The sequence below is a fragment of the Monodelphis domestica genome, chromosome 4 (genome assembly GCF_027887165.1).
Source record: "Monodelphis domestica isolate mMonDom1 chromosome 4, mMonDom1.pri, whole genome shotgun sequence".
Lineage (NCBI taxonomy): Eukaryota > Metazoa > Chordata > Mammalia > Didelphimorphia > Didelphidae > Monodelphis > Monodelphis domestica.
Window position 1 is genome coordinate 129,029,265 of NC_077230.1, and position 10,623 is coordinate 129,039,887.

Here is a 10,623-nt window from a genome sequence, read left to right on the forward strand (position 1 = left end):
ATCTCAAATAAAATACCCGTCAGTCTGGAAATTTATGGTAATTTAATTAATATAGAGGGAAGGAATTTGAGGAGAAGGAGGGAAGAGGATATAGGATTCCTCCTGCCTGGCCTGTACCAGGGGGAGTTTAAAATCCCCACCTCTAGGTTTCTGAAGAAGATTAGAGGCTTCTAAGAGGATAAAATTGGAAAGTAAAGGATGAAAACCCAGCCAGAAACTCACCAACAAACCAGGCAATAGCTTGTAGCCATGCTAAGATGCCAAAAGGCCAAGCATGCTGTCACCAGCCAACTCTCCGCCACCAGAAAGGTTCCCAAGAGAGGAAGTGAGCCAAATACATAGACCTTTCACTCTTGTGTCTCCTCCTCTAAATGCCCATTTCTTTTAGAGTTCTCATCTTCTTTGATTAGATTATATCTTTAGAGTTACTTAACACTTCTTTGTTAAGTTCACCTTTTGTGAGTTACTTAACCTTTTTGCGATTAATTTAACCTTTATAGTTACCTAACACCTTTTTGTATTAAGATCTTAAAATAGACTTAACATAAAGTTCTAGCTTTACTATAAGGTAAGAGTTAAGTATCTTCATTGTTCAATCAGGAGATTACAACTTTATTTTCCCCTAAAGTACAGTCTAAGTAGGGTGGAGTAATTTAACATTCACAATCCCCCCCTGATTTTGTTAGACTAAGTATCTTCATTGTTAAAATCAGGAAATAGCTAAATCCAATCTTCAGAAAACTGAGAAGTGGGGAGGCAGAAGCATATAGCTGTGATTTAAAATATTACAGGATAAAGTGTAGCCATTGAATAATCACTCTATAAGGTGACTCACAAAGTAAACTGTGGTTTTCTTCTTAAAATATATTGATTTCCTAGATAGAACAAAAAAAACCTAACAGGTATGATATGGGTACTGAATTGAGCACATGATACATTGTTAATCACATGATGCCTTGGATTGCATTGTTGATTTTAATTTTTGAATCATTTCAGGCATATCTAATTCTTTGTGGCCCCATTTGAGGTTTTCTTAGCAAAGATACCAGAGTATCCTCTCCAGCTCATTTTACATTTGAAAAAGCTAAGGCAAACAGGGTTAAGTTACTTGCTCAGGGTCACAGAGACAGTAAATTTCTGAGGCCAAAACTGAACTCAAATCTTCCTAACTGCAGACTTGGTACTCATTCACTGCTATTTAATTGATAGATCAAGACAACTCCCTCTCCTCCCTTCCCCAACACCCATGATAAAAATGAGGTTTTTTTGTTTATTTGGGCATATTCAACTCTTTGTGATTGAACTGTAATTGAATGAGACAATTTTTGTTAAAAAAAAAAAAAGCACCATGCTATATGGATACTTATTCCCTTTCACCCTCCATGAAGAGATTCACCTAAATTCATCAAGATCCTCACTTGATATTTATTGATATTATTAAATGATTTTATGTTGACCAGAATGGATGAGGTAGGTAGGGTATGGTACCAAAAAATGAGCTTAGAATTGTTTGCTGAATGTTTTAACTTCCATTTAATTAAGGCTAGTTTGGGGAATATATCAAGAAAAAAATATGATAATTTGGCAGAAGTTGCCACCTAACAAGTCTGGAACGCAATTCCACTAACTAGTAAAACCTCAGGTGGCATTGGATCTGGGATACTACTACACTGTTAGTAGGGATCATTTCTCTAGAGAAATATATCAGGTGTAAGACATCAAGACCTGATGAAAAAGCTGAACATACAGTCAGAAAGACCTAGATTGAATCCCTTGCTTTCATCTCCAAAAGCCAACATTAATTAAATGGAAGTGAAAGGATTCAGACATGTGAAGCTTGAATAGGTTACCTGGGTAAGCTGGTCCGCCAGCAATATCTCTGCCAACATATTTGCCCTGGGCTGGAAATTAAAAGGTTATGCTATCTAGTGTCTCTGTTATTGCTCTTCATTTTCAAAAATGATCTTCCAATTGTGCAGTTATTGTGTTATGGTGTAGTTATGATTGTGTTGTCTCTGACTGTGGTAGAGAAATAACATTATGTTAATACCCATCATACAGTAATGATTATACTTTGGTTGGCAGTTGCAACTATTGTTCTAAGAACTTAGCTTCATATTTGCTTCCTTTCCCCAGTCCTTTCAACGATTTTACTTAAGAGGAACTCCCCCCAGCCCATTTCCGGATTACTACAAACCTGAATGGTTTGCCTGCTACTGTTATTGTACAACAATCTTCAACTGTACCAAATTACTTTAGATATATTCCAGATTGTAGAGGAAACTATTCTTACCACCTTGTTAGGGTATGACCTCAAGTAGTAATTCTGCTTTCATCCCTCTTTCACACTCTGTAGAATAATGGAATTTTTGGAGGCAAAAGGGGCATTAGAGTTCATCTATCCTGACTATTTTTCAAATGAGAAAACAGTTACCCAATTTATTAGTGGCAAAAATCAGGACAAAAATTCTAATTTCTTCATTCAAAATTGAACACTCTTAGTTGTAATTTCCATGAACATATTTTTCCTTAATAGAATATAAGCTACCAGAGAGCAAGAACTGTATGATTTTTGTATTTACTTACCTACTCTAATGAAGTGCTTGATACACTGCAGTTGCTTAAAGAATAAATGTCGAATTAAACTACATTCCAGAAAGTATTGCTTCAATAGTGGATGCTATGAGTCTTACTTAATATCATGGCACTTCCTAATAGAATACTGTTTCTTTAATAGATTCTTTCCTTTTTTTGTCCAAAAGCACATGTATGTTCCTCACAAAATTCTCACTGTCTTTAAGGTATGATATCTATGATACTTGTGGCACTTTATACAGTCCAAATGAGTTCATGTAAGTATTTAAGTACTGTCTTTCTTAAAATCTTCACAAGGAAGATTAGGTCAATTATTCAATGAGAGAATATATCATCTGAGTTGTCCATAAGGTGATTATTTTTATGAGTCATTCACCAAATAGCCCATGTAAAAGGATAAGAGAAGAGATAAGTATATATGTCTAGGACTCTGCCTTGATCATGGACAATAACAAGAGAAAGTCAGGGAAACCTTTGAAATAGATCTTTTCCCAACTTTCCAGCCCTACTAGATTCACAAACGGTAGCACTTAGTATCCTCCCTTGTTACAGCTCCCCACTCCAGATACAGACTCTCCTCCTCAGTCCAAGACACTGGTAGAAACTTGGGCTACAGTACCAAGGGCTGTTGCATAGCCCTGGACACTTTAATCTACCTCACATAAGGTTCATTCCAATAGAAGAGGCAAAGAATGAATACAAAAGTATAACATAGTGCTACTAAAAGAGTACCAGAAAGACCAGAGCTCAGATGAGCTGATACAGGTAAGGAAAACTAAGGAATCCAGAACAAAAATGGGTTTTGATTTTATTTTTAAGCCATATTGGGGGAAGGAGTATCGAAGACTATTGCTTGCTTGAGATGGATGATGGATGACAGAATGATAATTGATGACAGTGGAGATAAACTGCTATCTTGTTTCCAGTTTTGCTGTCAAGAAGACTGACCTTCAGACTCAAGCAACAATCTTTTAATTGCCATGTATAATGGTCTTTTCTCAATTCTCATCCTTCTTGACCCAGCTCTGACATTTGACCCCATTGATCACCCTCTTCTTTCTGGGTTTTTGTGACATTGTTGTCTTTTACTTCTTCTCCTCCCTACCTGACTATACTTAGGTAATTTGGCTGATTCTCTATCCAGATCATGTTCACTAAATTCAGACATCCCCCAAGTCTCTGAGCTCTCTTATCCTCTACACTATCTCTTTTGATGATGTCATCAGCTCCCAGATATTTGATTATCATTTATATAATTGCCATGTCTTGTCTTTTCTTCTTTCATAGAACCTCTCCTGTGAGTCCCCTTCACTTAATGCTACCACTCTGGTGAAGGCTCTTATCACATCACACCTGAACTATAAACAATAGCTTTTGGGCCTCAAATTTCTCCCCACTGCAATCATTTTCCTTTGATTAGATACTCAATATTCATAGGTAAATTACCTTAGCAACCTAGTGTTTGATAAAGCAAAAGACCCCAGTTTTTGGAATAAGAACTCATTATTTGACAAAAACTGCTGAGAAAACTGGAAAACAGTATGGAAGAAAACTAGGTATAGACCAAAAATCCAAGACCCTATACCAAGATGAGGTCAAAATGTATTAATGATTTAGATAAAGAATGATATTGTTGTGGGGTTCAGAGTATAAACCCCTGGGGTTCGAGAAGGATACTTTTTGCAAGAATGCAGGACTCTGAAACTTAGCTTAAAAGTAAAGAGAGAGATTTATTAGTAATGTTAAATTTTTTGGCTAGCAAGACAGCAAGAGTGGAACAACCTGAGGTGTTGCTCCCAGAATCCTTCAGTTCTGGGGGCTTTATATTCTTCTACAGCAGTGAGGGCCTGACTCTGGAGCAAGGGGTTGGGATGGGGGGGGGGGGGGTAGCCCGAGGGCATTTGGAGGATGCATGAATGAGGTGTGTCTCTTTGACCATCTCAATTCAATGGGACAATCAAAGGAGGGTCTGGTGTTTTGGGTTGGAAGTCTTGAGGCCCTAAGGGAGCAGAGGAATTTCCCTGATAATAGCTTGCCTGAGTTTCTGGGGGTACAATTACCTTGCCAATACCATAACTAAATTAGGAGAATATAGAATAGTTTACCTAGCAGATCTTTGGAGAAGGGAAGAATTTGTGACCAAATAAGAGACAAAGAGTATTTATAAAATATAAAATAAATAATTTTGATTATATTAAATTTAAAAGCTTTTGGACAAAACTAATGTAATCAAGATTAGAAAGGAAACAACAAACTGGGGGGGGGGGGCAGAGTTCTTTATGTAACAAATTTCTCTGATAAAGCCCTAATTTCTCAAATTTGTAGAGAACTAAGTCAAATTCACAAGAATTTAAGCCATCCATTCCCCAATTGACAAAGGGTCAAAGGATATGAACAAGCAGTTTTTAGATGAAGAAATCAAAGCCTTCAATAATCATATGAAAAAAAAAAAGTTCTAAATCACTCCTGATTAGAGAAATACAAATTAAAACAACTCTGAGGTACCCCCTGACCCCTATCAGATTGGCCAATATGACAGTAAAAAAGGACAAAGGACTACTTGTAGAAAAATATAAATAAAAGCTCTTTTTGTGGTGGCAAAGAATTGGACATTAAGGGGATGATCATCAACTGGGGAATGGCTGAATGAATTGTGAGTACATGTTAGTAATGAAATTCTATTGTGCTACAAAGAATATAAGCATGATGATTTCAGAAAAAACTGCAAAGATCTGCATAAAATGATGCAGAGTGAAATAAGCAGAACCAGGAGAACCATATACACAGTAACAGAAATATTGTAGGAGGATTAATTGTGAAAACTTGACTACTCTCAGCAAAGCAATGATCTGGGAGAATCCTAAAAGACCTATGATGGGGAATGCTATCTACCGCCAATGAAAAAACTGTAGGAGTGGGATGGATGTGGACCAAAGCATACTGTCTTTCACAACAGTATATTTATGGTTTCATTTTGGGGGTTTGGTTTTACATGAGTGTGCTCTTACATCAGTGACCAACATAGAAATGTGTTTGCATGATAATAAAAATATTTTTTAAAGTAATTTTCCTAAAACTCAAGCTTGATAATATCATCCCTCCTTTACCCACTCCGTATCTCAATAAATACAAAATCCTTTGGTTTTTAAAGACTTTCACATTGGGGCAGTGAAGTGTTCAGTGGATAGAGAGACAAGCTTGGAGATGCGAGGTCTGGGGTTCAGATTTGACTTCAGGCACTTCCTATGTGTGTGACCCTCAGAGTCACTTAACTCCCATTGCCTAACCCTTATCACTCTTCTGCCTTGGAACCAATACTTAGTAGCAATTCTAAGACAGAAGGTAAGGGTTTAAAAAAAATAAAAAAAAGAACTTCAAATCCTTGCTCTTTTTTATTTGTAGTACTCTTCACTGCCCTATATATACTTTATATTGAGCAATTTAGGCCTTCTTGCTTCTCCTTACACACAACACTCCATCTCTTAATTGTGCCTTTTTGCTGTCTATACCCCTTTCCTGGAATTCTCTTCTTCCTCTCTTCTGCTTCTTGACTTCCTTCAAGTCTCCACTCAAATCCCAAATTCTTCAGGAAGCATTTCCTAATTTGTCTTCCTGCATCACCACTCCAATGCTAGTTCCTACCTTATGAGATTATCTCCCATCTACTCCTCATAAATCTTGTAAAATCCATAAAAATGTATTTAGTTGTTTGCATGTTGTCTCCATCATTAGAAATGTGAGCTCCTTGGAATAAAGGCTACATTTTACTTTCTTTGAATGACCAGTACTGGCACTTGCAATGTCTCAGAAAGCATTTTCAGGAGTCTTTGAAGAGCATTTTGTTAAGTACTGGGGATATAAACACAATCAATATGCAAGTACACTCTGTGTTCACAATTCCAGTCAGTTTCTAGGAGTTTTCTGAGAAGTTTGGAGATATCTTTTCTCTAATGCCATCATCTTGAGCTCTATTAGTTGTGTTTTTCCCATTGGCACCATTCCCATTATTGCCAATGATTAGTGCTCTTATTCTATTTAACCACTTAATATTAATCAATTTTTACAAAAGAATGTTTACTTCAGATATATAGCAATTTTCATTTCACTTTCATTGAGTTGATGCCATATGAAGATCAGTTGAAAGAACTGGTCCTATTTAGCTTTAGAATAAAAGTCACAGTGGACAAGATAGAAGAAAGATATGATTCAAATATTTGAAGGATCATTGTGTAAAAGAATTTAAAATCCATCTGCCCTGAAAGGGCAAAGCTAGATGAGATGAGTTGAAATTGCAAAGAGGCAAATTTAGGCTAGATAAAAGGAATAATACCTTTAAAAAATATCTAAAATTAGAATGAGAAGTAGTAAGCTCCCCCTCACTGGAGGTCTTTAGATAAAAATTAAATGACTAAACAAAACATTTAATAAGTTGAATGGGTATACTGAAGAAAGGATTCTTTTTATAGTAGAGTGACTACTAAGGATCCCTTAAACTCTGAAGTTCTGTGACTTCACAACCAGGTCCACACTATCTGGTTTATAGTAAATCCTTAGTAAATGCTGGTTTACTTACTCACTGTCAGTGTCCAATAAGCATACTAAAGAGCTGCCTAGAAACAACTTTATCTGTAAGTCTTTCCAAGCGGAATAGAATCAAAGAAAAGGATGGTCCAATTTGGGCCATGTAAAATGGAGATTTGAACCCCAGACTTCAATTTCCAGAAGTCCTTGGTAGTTCCCAGAATGCCCTAAAATCTCACCTGAGGTCCTCACCTGGGCCAAGAACAAAAGGGATATTTAGACTGACTGTACCACCTACTTGCTCTCTCTCTCCTTCTGCTTCTAAGCAAACGCGGCTCTCTACCTAGCAGGCAAGATGTAGAGTAAGTGGTTGTGCCTAGGCACATGCCTTCTTATTTTATATTTTCTTTATTTCTTAATCTTTAATAAACCTCATAAAATATAATACTTTTATCAGAGAAACAATTTTAATTTTAACAGCCAATGCCAGATTCCATTCAGATAATAAGGATCAGTTTTGATGCTTGGGCTAGTCATCCCTACCTGTTATTATGTACAGCACCAACTACTAGATGATGTGCTCTTAAGTAACCATCAGTCTCCTAACTCAGCAACCTGGCCACTTCTCCATAGTTCCTCTCCTATTTTGGGGTGGGAGTACTTTATTTTGTAAACCTTAAAATTTCTTAGACTTATAAATGTTGGAAATTTCACCATTGGGAAATTTCATACTTGAAAAATTTCTTACTGATAGTCTATTGGAATGTGAACCCCATTGGCATGGGAGGTTCCTTCTCCTCCCTTCTTAAGATTACTTTAGGACAGAAACGTTTTGCTAAACAATGGAAAGGGCTTTGACTTATGCTTAAGCATAGAACAGGAAGTTCTTTGAGTCATGATTGATTTTAGAATTTATACAATAGAGATACTTGGAATGACAGAACCAGGTCTTGGAAAATACAATTTCCACCCTACTCAGTCCTAACAGGATTTAGGAAGGGCTGCAGCATAGATCAAGATTTAATTATTTGAGAATATGGCCTTCAACAGACATGTGCAAAGGGGACAGACCTCTGGGCGGTCCTGGGTTAAGCTAGAGCCACCATTGGCACAGGGAAGACATGGACAGTGATTGGTAGATGTGAGAACTGAGGGGAGGGAACTTGGATGTTTTCCTTAAAGATAGCAGGGTCTGAGGACTGGAGGGGGGGGGGGGGGGGAGAGTTTTTGCTCTGAGAGGTTGTGCTCTGAGAAGATTGCTCTGAAGGAAGCTGGAGGTGGAGGCCCCTGAGACTGTTTCTCCATTTTGGTCACGTGAGTGATAGGGACTGATCTCTTTCCTTTGCCTCAGCTATCTAAGGGCTTGGGCCTTTTGGCCCAGCCTAAACAGAGGGGGGTATTTAAGCCCTATTCCCTTCTCTCTCTCTCTCTCTCTCTCTAATACTTTTCTTCCTCCTGTTTGTAATTAAACTCCATAAAAGGTTGACTGCTGACTTGAGTTTTTATTAAGGAATTACATAGCTGAATTCCTTGGCGACCTTAAATTAATATATATCAGTCTTTTAAAGTGATTTCCTTGTCACAATTTATTAGTCTAAAAGTTCATATGTATGAATTATATACTCATACCTCAGTAACTTTACAATGACCTTCCCACTTGTTCTTTACCTTTCAATGTGTTATTAGCTATGTGTTTCATTAATTTACTTTTTAAAACATATTGTGTAAAATTATTAAAAAATACTATTAGTATATCAAGTAGGGTCTGGCCTCAATTTCCCAGAGTAAGATCTGTAACAATTATCTTTCAATGTTCTCAAGTTACTGTCTTAAAAAAAAAATAAGAGAGAGGGAAGGGATGTACCCCAAGAGGGAGGTCTGGGCTTTTGGTATGGAGAGAGAGAGAGGAGCCCCTTTCCACAAAGTGGGGTTCAAGGGAGATTAGCAGCTGTAACGGGTTGGCTCAAAGAGAGAAGAGGGGGTTTGAAGATTTTCCCCCTTCTGCCTTCCCTCCTTAGCTAAATCTGCTCTCCCCAATTTTTTCTTGTCCTTCTTGTCCCCCCTCCACTACTTGAGACCAAAAGGTCTCCCTTTGATCTGCTCACTCACATTCAGCTTGGGGAACAGATAATTTTAATGTTAACTCAATCAGATAATACAAAAGGAATAACAGGCAGGGAAGAATGGGAAAAGGAAAGTGGGGAAAGGGGGTTGCTATCTCTATCTAAACCCTTTTCCCTCCTTCCTCGAGTTTGGGGGGAACTCAGGCCTTGGCAGCCTGAGCCCCCTGAGAGAAAGTCAGGCTGACTCACCCCTGGGCAACAGGAACTGAAGTAAAGTCCGCTTAGGTTTCTTTTTAAAAAATCCCTTCAATTGGGAAGTTTTGGGGGGAAAGATTTCCAGTCACCAGCAGGAAAAAATGGGTAACCCTCATGAGAAAGTCTTTATCCACCATCTCTCTTCGTCTCAAGGTGAAGAGACCCTCACTCCTCTCCCAGCCAGAGTCTTCTCTCCTCAGGATTTCCCTCCTGGGACCCCTCCCCCATCGAGGTGATCAATTTCATATACTCTTCAGTCTGGCACTTTTTCTCTAGTGCCAGCCTCTATCACAAATCCTCCATTTCCTGTTGTTTGCATGGTGCCACCCTGGCCCATACTAGTTACTTATCTTCTGTGTCTATTCTAATCTCTCTATGCTACTCATTGTTCCCATCTAACCTTCCCCCTCCCAAAATAATAAATCTTGTCCTAATCTGTGTATTTGCTAATCTAAGTTCCTATCTTATGCTAAGACTGAGTTGTGGGAAGAGGATTAGAATTACATGCCAACAAAATTTTTACAATATAACGATTTCTTAATACAAAATTCATTCCTATTGCAATCAATATAAAATTCAAATCTTAAGTAAAATTGAACTATACTATAACTTATATAGCGCTAATTCCAATGTAACAATTCATAACATTTATAGGTATATACGTATACATATCAACTTGTATCTAATGAAATCTAATTTATTCTGTCCCTATGTTACCTCTCTAATTACAATATTCCCTTTTCCACCCTAAACTACTCTGTCCCTGTCTATTAACAGTCAGTATTTTAACTCTCCTTTCTATTTATATTAGTGAATTAGATCATTATTGTGCTATATATATATATATATATATATATATATATATATATATATATATCATTATTTACAGCACAGTCCTTAATGTCAATGCGAAATTTGTTCATGTTCTAACTATGTTGCAGTGGATGCATATTTATTCCAATGTATATGTGGATGTACTTCCCTATATATGAAGTTAATGTGATCAGCGATTAATCTTACATGACCCATTTTCCTGAAGTTCATTCCCCATAATGTCTTTGATTCAAAGATCTTTCCAGTTGTCCATATATCTTCCATCCTTTGGTGTTGCTTGAAGTTTGTCACAGATCCAGGATGCCTTCTCCTTTACAGGATACATACTTGCCTGTCGTCTCACCTTGAAAGATGG